The 19,185-nt window shown below is 44.7% G+C and overlaps 1 protein-coding gene across 1 annotated transcript in view; it reads left to right on the plus strand.

Moving 5' to 3' along the window:
* Positions 1 to 19,185, plus strand: part of malrd1 (MAM and LDL receptor class A domain containing 1) — a 449,626-nt gene that overhangs the window by 152,242 nt on the left and 278,199 nt on the right. The gene's annotated exons all lie outside the window — the stretch shown is intronic.

Consider the following 19,185-nt stretch of genomic DNA (forward strand, 5'->3'; position numbering starts at 1 on the left):
CAGACAGGAGATTCTGTGGTCGCGAACGAGACTCCCGGATGGTATGTTGCCTCCAGGGTGCCAGGGTCAGGGATGTCTCAGATCGAGTCCACAGGATTCTTAAGGGGGAGGGGGAGCAGCCAGAGGTCGTGGTGCACATCGGTACCAATCACATGGCGAGGAAAAGGGATGAGGACCTGAAAAGCGAATATAGGGAGTTAGGTTGGAAGCTAAAAGGCAGAACGAGCAGAGTAGTAATCTCAGGATTGATACCGGTGCCACGTGCTAGTGAGGCTAGAAACAGGGAGCGAGTGCAGCTGAACACGTGGCTACAGAGCTGGTGTAGGAGGGAGAGCTTCAGATATGTGGATCATTGGGATACCTTCTGGGGAAGGTGGGACCTGTACAAGAGGGACGGGTTGCATCTGAACTGGAGGGGCACCAATATCCTGGGCGGGAGGTTTGCTAGAGCTCTTCGGGAGGGTTTAAACTAGTTTGGCAGGGGGATGGGAACCGGAGCTATGGATCAGTGGATGGGGTAGCTGTTGAACAGGCAGATACCGAGCGCAGAGAGTCTGTGAGGGAGGTTAGACAATTGACACGACAAAGTTGCAGCCAGTATGATGGGTTGAAGTGTGCCTATTTTAACACAAGAAGTGTCAGGAATAAGGGTGATGAACTTAGAGCATGGATCAGTACTTGGAGCTACGATGTTGTTGCCATTACGGAGACGTGGATATCACAGGGGCAGGAATGGATGTTGGATGTTCTGGGGTTTAGATGTTTCAAAAGGAATAGGGAGGGAGAGAAAAGAGGTGGGGGAGTGGCATTGCTAATCAGGGATAGTATCACAGCTGCAGAAAAGGAGATCGTCGAGGAGGGTTTGTCTACTGAGTCATTATGGGTGGAAGTCAGAAACAGGAAAGGAGCAGTCACTTTGTTGGGAGTTTTCTATAGACACCCCAATAGCAAGAGAGACACGGAGGAACAGATTGGGAGGCAGATTTTGGAAAGGTGCAGAAGTAACAGGGTTGTTGTCATGGGTGATTTCAACTTCCCTAATATTGATTGGAACCTCCTTAGTGCAAATAGTTTGGATGGAGCAGTTTTTGTCAGGTGTGTCCAGGAAGGTTTCCTGACTCAATATGTAGATAGGCCGACTAGAGGGGAGGCTATGTTGGACTTGATGCTTGGCAACGAACCAGGCCAGATGGCAGATCTCTCGGTGGGTGAGATAGTGATCACAACTCCCTGACCTTTACTATAGTCATGGAGAGGGACAGGAGCAGACGGGATGGGAAAATATTTAATTGGGGGAGGGGGAATCACAATGCTATTAGGCAGGAACTGGGGAGCATAAATTGGAAACAGATGTTCTCAGGGAAATGCACGACAGAAATGTGGAGGTTGTTTAGGGAGCACTTGCTGCGACAGCTGGATAGGTTTGTCCCGATGAGGCAAGGAAGGGACGGTAGGGTGAAGGAACCTTGGATGACAAGAGATGTGGAACAGCTAGTCAAGAGGAAGAAGGAAGCTTACTTAAGGTTGAGGAAGCAAGGATCAGACAGGGCTCTAGAGGGTTACAAGGTAGGAAGGAACTGAAGAATGGACTTAGGAGAGCTAGAAGGGGACATGAAAAAGTCTTGGCGGGTAGGATTAAGGAAAATCCCAAGGCGTTCTACACTTATGTGAGGAACAAGAGGATGGCCAGAGTGAGGGTAGGGCCGATCAGGGATAGTGGAGGGAACTTGTGCCTGGAGTCGGAGGAGGTAGGGGAGGTCCTAAATGAATACTTTGCTTCAGTATTCACTAGTGAGAGGGACCTGGTTGTTTGTGAGGACAGCGTGAAACAGGCTGATATGCTCGAACAGGTTGAGGTTAAGAGGGAGGATGTGCTGGAAATTTTGAATGATATGAGGACAGATAAGTCCCCGGGGGCAGACGGGATATACCCAAGGATATTACGGGAAGCGAGGGAAGAGATTGCCGCGCCTTTGGCGATGATCTTTGCGTCCTCACTGTCCACTGGAGTAGTACCGGATGATTGGAGGGTGGCAAATGTTGTTCCCTTGTTCAAGAAAGGGAATAGGGATAACCCTGGGAATTAGAGACCAGTCAGTCTTACGTCGGTAGTGGGCAAATTATTGGAGAGGATTCTGAGAGACAGGATTTATGATTATTTGGAAAAGCATGGTTTGATTAGAGACAGTCAGCATGGCTTTGTGAGGGGGAGGTCATGCCTCACAAGCCTTATTGATTTCTTTGAAGATGTGACAAAACACATTGATGAAGGAAGAGCAGTGGATGTGGTGTATATGGATTTTAGCAAGGCGTTTGATAAGGTTCCCCATGGTAGGCTCATTCAGAAAGTAAGGAGGCATGGGATACAGGGAAAGTTGGCTGTCTGGATACAAGATTGGCTGGCCCATAGAAGACAGAGGGTGGTAGTAGGTGGAAAGTATTCAGCATGGAGCTCGGTGACCAGTGGTGTTCCGCAGGGATCTGTTCTGGGACCTCTGCTCTTTATGAGTTTTATAAATGACTTGGAGGAGGAAGTGGAAGGCTGGGTTAGCAAGTTTGCCGATGACAGGAAGATTGCTGGAGTTGTGGATAGTGTGGAAGGCTGTTGTCGGTTGCAACGGGACATTGACAGGATGCAGAGCTGGGCTAAGAAGTGGCAGATGGAGTTCAACCTGGAAAAGTGTGAAGTGATTCATTTTGGAAGGTCGAATTTGAATGCAGAATACAGGCTTAAAGACAGGATTCGTGGTAGTGTGGAGGAACAGAGGGATCTTGGGGTCCATCTCCATAGATCGCTCAAAGTTGCCACCCAAGTTGATAAGGTTGTTAAGAAGGCGTATGGGGTGTTGGCTTTCATTAACAGGGGGATTGGGGTTAAGAGCCGCGAGGTTATGCTGCAACTCTATAAGGCCCTGGTTCGACCACACTTGGAATATTGTGTTCAGTTCTGGTCGCCTCATTATAGGAAGGATGTGGAAGCTTTAGAGAGGGTGCAGAGGAGATTTACCAGGATACTGCCTGGACTGGAGGGCATGTCTTACGAAGAAAGATTGAGGGAGCTAGGGCTTTTCTCATTGGAGCGAAGAAGGATGAGAGGTGACTTGATAGAGGGGTACAAGATGATGAGAGGCATAGATAGAGTGGATAGCCAGAGACTTTTTCCCAGGGCGGAAAGGGCTATCACCAGGGGGCATAATTTTCAGGTGATTGGAGGAAGGTTTTGGGGAGATGTCAGAGGTAGGTTCTTTACACAGAGAGTGGTGGGTGCGTGGAATGCGCTGCCAGCGGTGGTAGTAGAAGCAGATATATTAGGGACATTTAAGCGACTCTTGGATGATAGTAGAATGAAGGGTAGGTCGGTAGTTTGATCTTAGAGTAGGTTAAAGGTTCATCACAACATCGTGGGCCGAAGGGCCTGTACTGTGCTGTACTGTTCTATGTTCTATGTTCTAATACAGCATTTGTTGGAATTCTTTCCCTAAATCTCTCTGCCTCTTTACCTCTCTTTCTTCTTGTGGCCTCAGGTCACTCCTTAAACCCAATCTCTTTGACCAAGCATTTGGCAATCTGCCTTATTATCTCCTTATGTGGCTTGATGTCAAATCTTGTTTTATAATACTCCTGTGCAGCACCTGGGGACACTTCACTCCATTAAAGGTGATCGATAAATACAAGGGGCCGGATTATTAAAGCCCGCTGAGTGCGTGTTCACGGAGGTTGACACTAGGGCTCGCCGCCTCCGGAAAGCAAAGCCATTTTTATAGAGACACCAGGGGGGAGGGAACGTCTTGTGTGCACACCTCATATTAATTGCCCATTGAGCTCATTGAAAAGCTCATTAACAAGCTTGTAAAGCAGCAGTTTTTAATTTTCAAAGGCTGGGAACATGGAGAACGCCATATGGGGAACACGGCAGGGCATTCAAGTTGCGCACACAGCAGGGTGCCATGAAGGATATGGGAAGAGGTGATTATAATACTGCAGAGGCTCAAAGTGAAGCGCAGCTGCTTCAAACGTGCCACAGAGTGGTCATTGCTGCAGCTGTATGACTTGCTTTCCTCAGTGGTGAGTGGTAGGAATTGGAAGAGGGATGTGAGCCCGCTGGCCTCACTGGGGCAGCTGGGATTGGCATGGGAAGGCCTGGTATATGCACAAAGCCCAGCAGAGGGAGTTCAGATGGGAACCGGCTACTCTGACATTGGGCAGAGCAGCCAGGATGAGTTGCAGCAGATGCAACGTCCTGGACAGCAGGAGGCCAGAGGAGAAAAGCAGGGAGCACTGCAAGTGGAAGAAGATGCTGCCCAAGATATTGGGTGCATAGCCCAAGAGTCATCTACCTGCAGATGACAGATCCGCAATGACCTGAGGCCACATGGCCCCCATGGCAGTTGTCAAGGTCTCAATCACCCTAAACTTCTATGCAACCGGGTTGTTCCAGGGATCAGCTGTGGACCTAGGTAGCATCTCACACTCAGCAGCTCGTCAGGCCATCAGGCAAGTCCCGGATGCCATTTTCTGGAGGACAGGGGATTACATCCACTTTAACACAGATGGGCCTGCGGCGGAACAGAGGACATTGGTTTCAGCCTCCATCGCTTGATTCCTCCAGGTGCAGGGCATCATCCCTTTTGCCCATGTGCTCATCAAGGCACTCAGTGACCAGCTAGTGAGATCCATCGACAGGTAGGGCTTCCACATCCTCAACATCCAACTGGCCCGCAACCACAACAAGAGCTTCCTCCATGTGTGCGCTCATGGAGGAAGGATAAGAATTTTAAAATGTTGACATTTCTGGGCCAGGAGCCAATGTAAAGTCTGAGTGGACAGGGATGATGTGTGAATGGGATTTGATGCGAGTTAGGATATGTACAACAGAGTTTTGGATAAACTCAAGTTTATGGAGGGTGGAAGACGGGAGGCCAGCAGAAAGCGCATTGGAATAGTCAAGCCTGGAGGCAATAAGAGCATAGATTAGGTTTTCAGCAGGTGGCTAAGGTGCGGCAGAGACTGGCGATATTATAGAGTTGGAAGCAGGCAGTCTTGGTGATTGAGATGCAATTTATATAATTTAGAGTTCCACAGCTATTGTGAATTGACATGGGAAAGATTCTTAATAGTCAGAAATAGAACTTTTTTTCCATCATTTGTTTTATGAGGATATATTGACACAGATACATTAATACTATTGAGTCTGGTACCTGCTTCAGAATGGTGAAAGTAGGCAACATTGAGTTATATTTTTTATCAGCTCTTATGATGGGGGTAACACTGGTAAGGTAATATTTATTGTCCATACCCTGGTCCCGAGAGCATTAAGAGTCAATCACATTGTGCGGGACTGGAGTCACATATAAGTCAGACAAAGTAATGGTGACAGTTTTACTTCCCTGAAGGACATTAGTGAACTCATTGTGGTTTTACAACAATGATCTAGCCGCATTTGTTGTTATTTTCTGGAGCTAGCCCACAGATTAACAGATTAATTGAATTCAGTTTCACAATTTATCATGGTCGATTTTCAGTTCAAAATCTCTGAGTTATCAGTCCAGTACTACAAACATACGAATTAGGAGCGGGAGTAGGCCACTCAGCCCCTGGAGCCTGCTCCATCATTCAACAAGATCATGGCTGATTTGATTGTAACATCAACTCCACATTCCCACCTCCCCGATAACCTTTCACCCCCTTGCTTATCAAGAATCTGTCTACCTCTCCTTAAGAATATTTAAAGACTCTGTTTCCACTGCCTATTGAGTTCTAAAGACTCACAACTCTCAAAAAAAAAATTCTCCTCATCTCTGTCTTAAATGGGCGACCCCTTATTTTTAAACAGTGACCCCTCAGTCTAGATTCTCCCATGAGGAGAAACATCCTTTCAACATCCACCCTGTCAAGAACTCTCTTTTCAATCAATTTGCTTCTTACTCTTCTAAACTCCAGCGGATACAAGCCTAGCCTGTCCAACCTTTCCTCATAAGACAACCAGCCCATTCCAGGTATTAGTCTCGTAAACCTTCTCTGAACTGCTTCCAACGCATTTACATCCTCCCTTAAATAAGGAGACCAATACTGTACACAGTACTCCAGATGTGGTCTTACCAATGCCTTGTATAGCTGAAGTATAACCTCCCTACTTTTGTATTCAATTCCCCTCACAATGAATGATATTCTATTAGCTTTCCTAATTATGTGCCGTTCCTGCATACTAACCTTTTGCAATTCATGCACTAGGACACCGAGATCTCTCTGCATCTCAGAGCTCTGCAATCTCTCACCATTTAGATAAATACTTCTTTTTTATTCTTCCTGTCAAAATGGACAATTTCACATATTCCAATTTCACTCCATTTGCCAGATCTTTGCCCACTCACTTAATCTATCTATAACCCTTTGTAGCCTCCTTATGACCCCTTCACAACTTACTTTCCTAACTATCTTTGTGTCATCAGCAAATTTAGCAACCATACCTTCAGTCCCTTCATCTACATATAAAAATTGTAAAAGGTTGAGGCCCCAGCACTGATCCCTGCAGCACACCACTTGTCACATCTTGCCAACCAGAAAATGACCCATTTATGCCTACTCTCTGTTTCCTTTTAGCTAGCCAATCTTCTATCCACGCCAATAAGTTACCCCTACACCATGAGCATTTATTTTTCGCAATAACTTTTGATGTGGCACCTTATCAAATGCCTTCTGGAAATCTATGTACAATACATCTACCAGTTCCCCTTTATTCACAGCACATGTTACTTCTTCAAAGAACTCCAATAAATTGGTTACATTTGATTTCCCTTTCACAAAACCATATTGGCTTTGCCTAATTACCTTGAATTTTTCTAAGTGCCCTGCTATAACTTCTTTAATAATAGCTTCTAACATTTTCCTTATGACAGATCTTAAGCTAACTGGCCTGTAGTTTCCTGCTTTCTGTCTCCCTCCCTTTTTGAATAAAGGAATTACATTTGCTATTTTCCAATTTAATGGAACCTTCCCCGAATCTAGGGAATTTTGGAAAATTAAAATCAACGCATTAACTATCTCACTAGCCACTTCTTTGAAGACCCTAGGATGAAGTCCATCAGGACCCGGGGACTTTCAGCCCGCAGCTCCAACAGTTTGCTCAGTGCCACTTCCCTGGTGATTGTAATTTTCTTGAGTTCCTCCCTCCCTTCCATTTCCTGATTTACAGCTATTTCTGGGATGTTCCCCAGACTCACTTTCTCTGCGACTAATGCACACTTTGTTAACTCTTCTTTTTAAGATATCTATAGAAACTCTTACTATCTGTCTTTATATTTCTAGCTAGTTTTCTCTCGTACTTTAATTTTTCCCTCCTTATTAATCTTTTAGTCATTCTTCGCAGTTTTTTATATTCTATCCAATCTTTTGACCTGCTACCCATCTTTGTGCAATTATATGCTTTTTCTTTAGTTTTGATATTATCTTTAACTTTTTTTAGTTCACCGTGGATGGCGGGTCCTCCCCTTGGAAATTTCCTTTCTCTTTGGAAAGTATCTAGTCTGTGTATTCTGAAATAACCCCTTAAATGTCTGCCACTGCATCTCTATTGACCTATCCCTTAACCTTCTTTGCCAGTTCACTTTTGCTAGCTCTGCTTTCATGCCCTCATAATTGCTCTTATTTAAGTTTAAAATACTAGTCTTAGATCCAGTTTTCTCTCCCTCAAGCTGAATGTAAAATTCAATCAGATTATGATTGCTGCTGCCTAGGGGCACCTTCAGTATGAGGTCATTAATTAATCCTATATCGTTGCACTGTATCAGGTCTAGTATAGCCTACTCTCTGGTTGTAGATGGTGGACAGGCTTTGGGGAGTCAGGTGTTGAGTTACTCACCTCTGAATTCCCAGTCTCTGACCTGTTCTTGTACCCACAGTATTTAAATGGCTGGTCCAGTTCAGTTTCTGGTCAATGATGTTGATAGTGGGGGATTCAGCGATGGTAATGCCATTGAATGTCAAGGGGAGATGGTTAGATTCTCTCTTGTTTGAGATGGTCATTGCCTGGCACTTGTGTGGTGCAAATGTTACTTTCCACTAATTGGTACAAGCCTGAATGCTGTCCAGGTCTCACTGCATATGGACATAGACATGCTTCAGTATCTAAGGAGTTGCGAATGGTACTGAACATTGTACAATCATCAGTGAACATCGCCAACTTATGATGAAGCAGCTGAAGATGGCCGCAAAAGTTTCAGCCTTGTGTTTTGCAATCACATGTTAGGCTCCACCATCATTAAGAATGGGATGTTCATGGAGCCTCCTCCTCTTGCTACAGGTTGGATGTCCAAAATCCAGCACCCTCATGACTGAGACCATGCCGGATTTCAGATTCTCCTGGAGTTTGGATAGTTTACCACCTTCAAATAGCTTCATAAATCAACTGCTGTTAAAGTACCTAGCATTCTTTTCTCATCAACAAAAAATGTAAAAAGCACAGTAGCCTACAAACACACCATGCCAAGGGCAAAACATTCTATTATATTGTAAATCCATTTATAGAATCATAAACCTGAAGTGGTTGGGAAAATTACTGGTTTTAATAAAACTGCAAATGGGATGTTCATGCACAACACAAGTGCGGCATCACAATTAACATTTTTTAGAATTTTCTGAATGTCTCTGTGCATCACTGAGGTGTACAGAGCAGGAAGGGTCTATCCCTGGTCTGTATTGAGTCTGCTCATACAAATCGGTCTTCGTGCCCCTGTACTTGGGGGAGGAGGAATGAAGTCAGGGATCTTGAGACATGAGCTCGGCAATCATTGCACATTCTCATTTTGGACATTTTCCATCTGATTGCACAGTCATAAGCCAGAGCAAGTCCACTCTGGTAACTTCCAGAAATGTGGAAGAGATCGAGCCTTGCCTCTGGTGCCAGACTATGAAATGTCCAGTTTTCGGATAATTCTGGTTTTCGGACAATTCTGGTTTTCGGACAGCCAAATTTTGTATGTCCAGCCTGTAGTTATTTAATTGTCCACCATCACTTACAGTTGTGCATGGCAGGACTGCAGAGCTTTGATCTATGTTGGTGTTAACTTTCTCGACCAGAATTTTCTATTTTATTGCAATTTCTCTGTCTTCTTTTATTTCCTGAAAATGAATTTCACTGGCCAAAAATAGGGGACACTGCAAAACTTTCAACCTTGCTGACATCTTTGCCTTATTCTCCAATAGCAGTTCACTGATAGTTATCCAGTGCAGCGTAGTTACAAAACCCCAATACAAAAAGAAGGCATCTTGTGATGTACTTAATATAAGGTGTTAATGTGTGCATATGTTTGCAGTGTTTGATGCATTCTGTGAACATATTAAAAAGGCCCACTGAAATATTTTATTGCAGTGGGATTATAACATAAGACTTTCCAAATTTGACAATAATGGGAGGATGTCCTGCATATTACTGGTGTTGCCTCAATATCGCATTGTTTTGCATCACAGTTATTCCTGAGTAGACACAGGGAATATAGGTGAGGTTAGTGCTTGGATTAAGATAATATATAATGGCTGAGACCTGCTAGCTTACCTTTTTTGCAGTTTTCATACTGTTTGTACCCTTGAAAGCAGTGATAGTGTTGGACTTGCTATATATGTTTGTCATTTAGATTAGAGATACAGCACTGAAACAGGCCCTTCGGCCCACCGAGTCTGTGCCGAACATCAACCACCCGTTTATACTAATCCTACACTAATCCCATATTCCTACCAAACATCCACACCTGTCCCTATATTACCCTACCACCTACCACCTACCTATACTAGTGACAATTTATAATGGCCAACTTACCTATCAACCTGCAAGTCTTTTACAAATAGTTCAAAAAATTATATTAAGGTGCAAAAATATATCTCACATTGCAATAGCAGTACAAATTGCTACTGTTTATGTGAGCACCCATACCTCATTTTGACAACAGTTGAAAATCAATTACTGAGCAGTTTCTGTTCATCGGGGGAACAAACTCAGCTTTAATGTTTCTTTGAAATGAGTCATTCTGCTCCCGATTCGATTTATTTGAAATTACCTTTGTCCCAGTAATAGCAAATTGTGGCTCCATGTCTTATTATCTTAGTATGATCCATGAATATCTTTATGGTTCCTCCTCCCCTTTCCCCTTACGTTCAAAGAAAAAAATACATCAAGGATAAAGGGCGCCCAAAGTAACTACTTGTAAATTCTGGTTAATCTAGTCTGATCTAATTAATTCTTTAATTTTCAAATCTGCAAACATGAGTGAAAGGTCTTTAAAATACATCTCACACTGGAAATATCTGCTTCCTTTAGTTTAACAGTAATTTGTTGTGCAATTGGTGGGCAATTTAGTCAGGTAGAGATATTTGCTCTCTATGGGAACTTGTTTGCAAATTCATTGCTTGCCAACGTAACAATAACAGAACTAATGAATTGATTGTGAAGTACCTTGGGCATCCTGATGATGTGATCAGGCGCTACATAAATGAAAATCTTTCTTACTTAATCACTATCAAATATTTTCAGATCAATTGTATTTGTACATTTCCTCCTTAATCTTGCCTGAAGAGAAGAAAATTGAGTTCTGTGGTGTCATTTACAAAGTACCATCTTAAACGAAGAGAAGAAAATAGCTTCATTCATTAGTAGTTTTGCTAAGTGCATCAACAACCTTTTCATGATCAATTGCTCAAACGCTACCTGACCTTAATCTATCATTATTGATCCCTTTCTCACTATTTCTCACAGTGTCCTGTAACATTGTATCACATACAGGACTATTTGTCTAGATATGAACAGGATGATTCAATATACATGGGGCGGAATTTAGTGAGGCCATTAGGAGCAGAAATGAGGTCCTGGGGGGCTGGAGAATAGCGACGGACGAGCCCGCCTGGAAATGCGATGGCATGACATCGATTCCGGATTTAGTCAGCAGTGTGAAAGCTCCAAGGAGACGTTGCCACCCCGACGTGACAGAACTGCAATTTAAATTGTTGAACAGGTCATTGTAATACATCAGCATGCAACTGAACACAATTCAATGGGGGGGGGGGGGGGGGGGGAGTTTGGAATTAAGTCAATTGTGGGTGGGCCTCACTTGCCTTCGGATCCCTGGCTTTTGAAAAGTGGCAACATTGAGGCAAGGCATCAGTGCCGACACAGGAAGGCAGCCATGGGGAGCAGTGAATCGGGGAAAAGTAGGGAGTAGTGAGCGGAGGCCACTGTCAGCCTGTAGTGCTGTGCACTCGGCACGGGTGGGCTTGGTCTCTGCTGGCAGTGCCAAGTGGGCTTGGTCTCGGGTGAGAAGCTCGGGGACAAGGGCCACCCATTGAAGACATGGCTACTGACACCTATGAGGAACCCTCGCACAGCAGCAGAGGAGAGATGAACCACGGCTCCACCCGAACGACCATTGAGCAGACCATTGGGCTGTTGAAGGTGAGATTCCATTACCGAGATTGATCCGGTGGAGCCCTGCAGTATGTTCTAGTGAGGGTCTCGTGTATTGTGGTGGTCTGCTGTGCTCTGCACAATCTAATACTGCAGAGGTGGGAGGCCTTGCATGAAGCGGACATGATTGATCACCAGTCCTCAACTGACGAGGAGGATGTGGACAAAGCTAATGAGCAGGCAGGACCAGAGGCTAGGCACATTGAGCGATGGGCAAGGGAGGCAAGAGACAATCTCATACTTACCCACTTCCAGATACCTCTCAAAGTGAACTCAATAAAGACTCACCTCAATGGATTCTGTGCCTGTGGCTCAGCTTCACCACACGCTCTGGCACATCTGAAACTCTTACCAAATGCAGCCTGTGCCTTCAATGGCAGTCAATTGAGGGAGCAAGGTTGAAGGCAGCAGCTCGCAATACAGGCATGAAAAAATGAACATTTCGCAACAATTAATGTGAACTTTAGTAATGAAAAAGGTTTATTAAACAATACAAACAGCAAATGGAAAACACCCGTGAATCCCCAAGTGTGTCTAGGTGTTCTTCTTTGTACGTTTACGAATGCTTCGATGCGGTGTGATCCCAGCCGCTGGTCTGGAGGCAGGCTGCTGATCAGGCTGCCCCTTGGCCTGGCATGATTTCAGCAGATGTCCTCTGGCTGCCTGAGGCCTGGAGGGCCCCGGTTGGCTGAGGGGTTCCTGCACAGATGCAGGAGCCTCTTCAGTTGTCGTGGCTACTGGAGCTTGGCTCACTGGCAGTGGGGCTGAGAAGCCACTGCCCACACTCAGAGCGTTCTGAGGGGTGAACCCAGATGTGGAGGTCAGCCCCTCATCCTCCATTTCAAGGCTGAATTGAACCTCCCTGTTCACCAGAGAAAGACGAGGATCCTGGTGAGAGTGCACCATGGCTGGCTCAGCTATGCAGGGGGGCACTGGAGGAAGATTGGGGAATGAGTTGGATCAAGTAAATCAAATGTCAGTCGGGAAACGTTTAGGGAACAGTGAACATAGTATTATAAGTCTTAGGGTAGCTATGGAAAAGGACAAGGAGAATCAGTCATAGAGTCATGGAGTCACTTATGGCATAGAAGGATGCCATTCAGCCCATCAGATCCAGGCCAGCTGTCTGTGGAACAATCCAGTCAGTTCCCCTCCCCCGCTCGAGCCCCAGAGTCCTGCAAGTTTATTTCCTTCAAATTTCCTTTTGAAATCACTGATTGTTACCACTTTTATGACCTCACGGGAGACCGTTAACATTAAAACAAGAGATATAAATTCCCCTGACCGATTAAAGAATTACACAGCAAGATTTCACATTTTAGCACGAGAACAAAGAACAAAGAACAAAGAACAGTACAGCACAGGAACAGGCCATACGGCCCTCCAAGCCTGCGCTGATCTTGATGCCTGCCGAAACTAACACCTTCTGCACTTCCGGGGCCCATATCCCTCTATTCCCTTCCTATTCATATATTTGTCAAGATGTCTCTTAAACGTCGCTATCGTATCTGCTTCCACCACCTCCCCTGGCAGCAAGTTCCAGGCATTCACCACCCTCTGTGTAAAAAACATGCCTCGCACATCCCCTCTAAACTTTGCCCCTCGCACCTTAAACCTATGTCCCCTAGTAACTGACTCTTCCACCCTGGGAAAAAGCTTCTGACTATCCACTCTGTCCATGCCGCTCATAACTTTGTAAACCTCTATCATGTCGCCCCTCCACCTCTGTCATTCCAGTGAAAACAATCTGAGTTTTTCCAACCTCTCCTCACAGCTAATGCCCTCCAGACCAGGCAACATCCTGGTAAACCTCCTCTGTACCCTCTCCAAAGCCTCCACGTCCTTCTGGTAGTGTGGCGACCAGAATTGCACGCAATATTCTAAGTGTGGCCTAACTAAGGTTCTGTACAGCTGCAACATGACTTGCCAATTTTTATACTCTATGCCCCGACCGATGAAGGCAAGCATGCCGTATGCCTTCTTGACTACCTTATCCACCTGCGTTGCCACTTTCAGTGACCTGTGGAACTGTACGCCCAGATCTCTCTGCCTGTCAATACTCCTAAGGGTTCTGCCATTTACTGTATACCTCCCACCTGCATTAGACCTTCCAAAATGCATTACCTCACATTTGTCCGGATTAAACTCCATCTGCCATTTCTCCGCCCAAGTCTCCAACCGATCTATATCCTGCTGTATCCTCTGACAATCCTCATCATTATCCGCAACTCCACCAACCTTTGTGTCGTCCGCAAACTTACTAATCAGACCAGCTACATTTTCCTCCAAATCATTTATATATACTAAAAACAGCAAAGGTCCCAGCACTGATCCCTGTGGAACACCACTAGTCACATCCCTCCATTCAGAAAAACACCCATCCACTGTTACCCTCTGTCTTCTGTGACTGAGCCAGTTCTGTATCCATCTTGCCAGCTCACCTCTGATCCCGTGTGACTTCACCTTTTGCACCAGTCTGCCATGCGGGACCTTGTCAAAGGCTTTACTAAAGTCCATATAGACAACATCCACTGCCCTTCCCTCATCAATCATCTTCGTCACTTCCTCAAAAAACTCAATCAAATTAGTAAGACACGACCTCCCCTTCACAAAACCATGCTGTCTCTCACTAATAAGTTTGTTTTCAAATGGGAGTAAATCCTGTCCCGAAGAATCCTCTCTAATCGTTTCCCTACCACTGACGTAAGGCTCACCGGCCTATAATTTCCTGGATTATCCTTCCCACCCTTCTTAAACAAAGGGACAACATTGGCTATTCTCCAGTCCTCTGGGACCTCACCTATAGCCAATGAGGATGCAAAGATTTCTGTCAAGGCCCCAGTAATTTCTTCCCTTGCCTCCCTCAGTATTCTAGGGTAGATCCCATCAGGCCCTGGGGACTTATCTACCTTAATGCTTTGCAAGACACCCAACACCTCCTCCTTTTTGATAATGAGATGACTGAGACTATCTGCACTCCCTTCCCTAGGCTCATCATCCACCAAGTCCTTCTCCTTGGTGAATACTGATGCAAAGTACTCATTTAGCACCTCACCCATTTGCTCTGGCTCCACGCATAGATTCCCATCTCTGTCCTTGAGTAGGTCAACCCTTTCCCTGGTTACCCTTTTGCTCTTTATCTATGTATAAAAAGCCTTGGGATTCTCCTTAATCCTGTTTGCCAATGACGTTTCATGACCCTTTTTAGCCCTCCTAACTCCTTGCTTAAGTTCCTTCCTACTGTCTTTATATTCCTCAAGTGCTTCATCTGTTCCTAGCCTTCCAGCCCTGACAAATGCTTCCTTTTTCTTTTTGACTAGGCTCACAATATCCCGTGTTATCCAAGCTTCCCGAAACTTGCCAAACTTGTCTTTCTTCCTCACAGGAACATGCTGGTCCTGGATTCTAATCAGCTGACGTTTGAAAGAATCCTACATGTCAGATGTTGATTTACCCTCAAACAGCCGCCCCCAATCTAAATTCTTTAGTTCCTGCCTAATATTGTTATAATTAGCCTTCCCCCAATTTAGCACCTTCACCCGAGGACTACTCTTATCCTTATCCACAAGTACATTAAAACTTATGGAATTATGGTCACTGCTCCCGAAATGCTCCCCCACTGAAACTTCGACCACCTGGCCGGGCTCATTCCCCAATACCAGGTCCAGAATGGCCCCATCCCTAGTTGGACTATCTACATACTGTTTCAAGAAGCCCTCCTGAATGCTCCTCACAAATTCTGCCCCATCCAAGCCCCTAGCAACTAAAATAAAATCAACATTAACTAAATAGTACTTAGTAGGTAGTAGACTTAGTAGTTGGCAGGAAAAAAGACAGAGGCGCAAGGGGAGAGCCAACTGTGCAACAGCCCCGACAAACAAATTTCTCTGCAGCACCTGTGGAAAAGCCTGTCACTCTAGAATTGGCCTTTATAGCCACTCCAGGCGCTGCTTCACAAACCACTGACCACCTCCAGGCGCATATCCATTGTCTCTCGAGATAAGGAGGCCCAAAGAAGACTTAGTAGGTAGCTCATTCACGAAATTACAGAGAAAGGTATTTCTTATTAACTTCTTAACACACTCGCAAATCCCACACCACATTTATATGTTACACAGTGTTCTCAGCAAAATGGTATCCTTGCAGTTAAAAGTTTTAGATTCCTCCCAGTTGCAATGGGTTGGTCTCCCAGCATCCTTAACAAGGCCAATGTCCTCTCTGCTCATTTCTACCAAACATACTTGACTGGTCTTCTGTTAATAAGGCAATCTCTGGTGACGCTGTTGGTTTTTCTTCCTCCGCAAACCTCAAGCCTTTGAACCGGATTCAAATCTTAACAGCCTTTCACTGTATCAATTCTGAGAGCAGTTGTTTTCCTTCTCTCTCTGTTGAGGCTGATGCTTATAATCTTCATGTCTTCCTTTCTTCCTTGACAGCCAACATACCTAGGAAAGGCTCTGGAATTTATCCAGAATAAAAAGTCAATAGTCCTTTCCTTTTACAATTCTCAGAGTCCATAAGTCTGGCCATAGCAAAACCACCTGGGCCTTCCTTTGTTTTTAGGTGTTAGCAATTGAAACTCGAATTTACATTTTTGGAGCCTCTGGCTTCCTGTTTATGATCTGAGATCAAAACCCGTTGTCCTTCAGGTGTTGCAACCTTGCACTTTGCTTTCAAAAGAGTCTTTGATCTGGGTTTCCTGTACTCATGGTAACCAAGAACCTTGGCTTGGCTCTTGGCAGACATGGTGTGAGGTCCCACGTCTCCTCCAAGTTCTTTATACGCTGCATTAAAAATCAACATTTTAAAGACATAGTCATACTACAAAGTCCAGCGTTCAGAACACCACTTCCATCGCCCTCGTGGGCAGTGAGTTCCAGGTCATTACCACTTCTTCCTCAAGTTCTTCCTCAAATTCCCCCTGCATCTTTTGCCCAAAACCTTGATTCTGCGTCCCCTAGTCCTTGTACCATCAGTTAATGGGAACAGTTTTTCCTTGTTTAACTTAACAAAGCTTGTCATAACCTTGCGAACCTCTATCAAATCTCCCCACAATCTCCTTTTCTCCAGGGAGAACAACCCCAACTTATGAATGGGAAATCATGTTTGACGAACCTGTTGGAGTTTTTTGAGTATGTTACTAATGAAATTGATAAAGGGGAGTCAGTGGGCGTAGTATACTTGGATTTTCAGAAGGCTTTTGATAAAGTCCCCCACAGGAGGTTGGTTAGCAAAATTAAAGCACATGGTATAGGAGGTAATATACTGGCACGGATTAAGGATTGGTTAACAGGCAGAAAACAGAGAGCAGGAATAAACAAATCATTCTCACATTAGCAGGCTGTGACTAGTGGGGTACTGCAAGGATCAGTACTTGGGCCCCAGCTGCTCACAATACATATTAATGATTTGGGTGTGGAGACCAAATGTAATATTTCCAAGTTCGTGGATGACACAAAACTAGGTGGGAACGTATGTTGTGAGGAAGATGCAAAGCGGTTTCAAGGGGATTTGGACAGACGTAGTGAGTGGGCAAGAAGGTGGCAGATGGAATATGATGTGGAAAAATGTGATGTTATCCACTTTGGTAGGAGGAATAAATGTGACAGGGTATTTCTTAAATGTTAAGAGATTGGAAAGTGTAGATGTACAAAGGGACCTGGATGTCCTCGTCAATAATCACTGAAGGCTAACATGCAGGTACTGCAAACAATTAAGAAGGTTAATGGTTTGTTAGCCTTTATAGAAAGAGGATTTGAGTACAGGAGTAGTGAAGTCTTGCTTCAATTGTATAGAACCTTGGTTAGGCAGCACCTGGAATACTGTGTGCAGTTTTAGTCCCCTTACCTTAGGAAGGATATTATCGCCATAGAGGGAGTGCAACCAAGGTTCACCAAGACTTGATCCCAGGATGGCGTGACTGTCCTATGAAGAGAGATTGGGGAAACCGGGCCTGTATTCTCTCGAGTTTCGAAGCATGAGAGGTGATCTCATTGAAACTCACAAAATACTTAAAGGGATAGGCGGGGTAGATCAGGTAACATGTTTCCCCTGGTTGGGGAATCTAGAACCGGGGGCACAATTTCAAAATAAGGGGGAAGCCACTTAAGACAGTGATGAGGAGAAATTTCTTTACTCAGAGGATTGTGAATCTTTGGAATTCTCTACTCCAAAGAGTTGTGGAAGCTCAGTCATTGAGTATGTTTAAAGTAGAGATTGACAGATTTATCAATACCAATGACATAAAGGGATATGGGGGTAGTGTGGGAAAAAGCATTGAGTGGATGATCAGCCATCATCATATTGAATGGTGGGGAAGGCTCGATGGGCTGAATGGCCTATTCCTGCTCTTATGTTCCTATGTTCTTATGTTTCCAACCTAACCTTGTAACTAAAATCCCCCATCCCTGGAACCATTCTGGTAAATTTCCTCTGCATCCTCTCAATGACCCTCACATCCTTTCTAAAGTGTGGTGACCAGAACTGGACGCAATACTCTAGTTGGGGCCTAATCAGAACTTTATAAAGGTTCAGTATAACTTCACTGCTTTGTACACAATGCCTCTATTTATGAAGCCAAAGATCCCATATGCTTTGCTAACCACTCTCTCAATATGTCCTGCCACCTTCAAAGATCAAAGCGCATTCACCCCCAGCTCCCTCTGTTCCTCTACACTCTTTAGAACTGCATCATTAAGTAGATGTTGCCTCACCCTATGCCTTCTGCCAAAATGCATCACCTCATAATTGTCTGTATTAAATTCCATCTGCTATTTGTCTGCCCATTCTTCTTGCCTACCTATGTCCTGTTGCAAGTGTTTCATATCATCCTCACTATTTGCAACTCCTCCACGTCTCGTATCTTCGGCAAATTTTGACATTTTACTCTGTATTCCAAGAACCAAATCATTTATATATAGCAAAAAAAAAAGTGGTCCTTGCACTGACCCCTGGGGAACATGACTGTCACCATCCTCCAGTATGAAAAACAATCATTTATCATGATTCACTGTTTTCTGTATTCATGCCAATTTTTCATTCAATTGGACAATGACATTCTTATTTCATGATCCTCAATTTTGTCACCAGCCTTGTATGTGGTACTTTATCAAATGCTTTCTTGAAAACCATATAGACAACATCCATCACATTCCCTTCATCAACCTTCCCTGGGAGAGAATGTTGAAGATGGTGGATGGGGTGCCAATCAAGCGGGCTGCTTTGTCCTGGATGGTGTCGAGTTTCTTGGGTGTTGTTGGAGCTGCACCCATTCAGGCAAGTGGAGAGTATTCCATCACAGTGTTGACTTGTGCTTTGTAGATGGTGGAGAGGCATTGGGGAGACAGGAGGCAAGTTACTCGCTACAGAATTCCCAGCCTCTGGCCTCTCCTATTCCTCCTCCTCTTCAGATGTGGAAGGCTGTCTCGCAGGCTGGGCAGATGGCTGCACTTGTCCATGACCTGTGAGAGAGGGAAATGATGAGAGGAAATTTCATATTCCAACATGTCCTTCTAACTACTCAACATCTGGAACTCTATGTGACCAGTGGTGCATACATGAGCATTATCCTTTATACTTGTCAGAAAGTTTGATGCCCCTCTCCATTAGGCCACTCATTCCCTCTGGGCTCCACAACCATCTCACCATCAGCGATTTCCTGCCCTGATTCCATGCCTCCCTGCTCCAAAGCCTCTTCCTCCATAGGCGTGAGGATCGCCATGTATGGCACGCCGCCT

The sequence above is a fragment of the Heterodontus francisci genome, chromosome 2 (assembly GCF_036365525.1).
Source record: "Heterodontus francisci isolate sHetFra1 chromosome 2, sHetFra1.hap1, whole genome shotgun sequence".
Lineage (NCBI taxonomy): Eukaryota > Metazoa > Chordata > Chondrichthyes > Heterodontiformes > Heterodontidae > Heterodontus > Heterodontus francisci.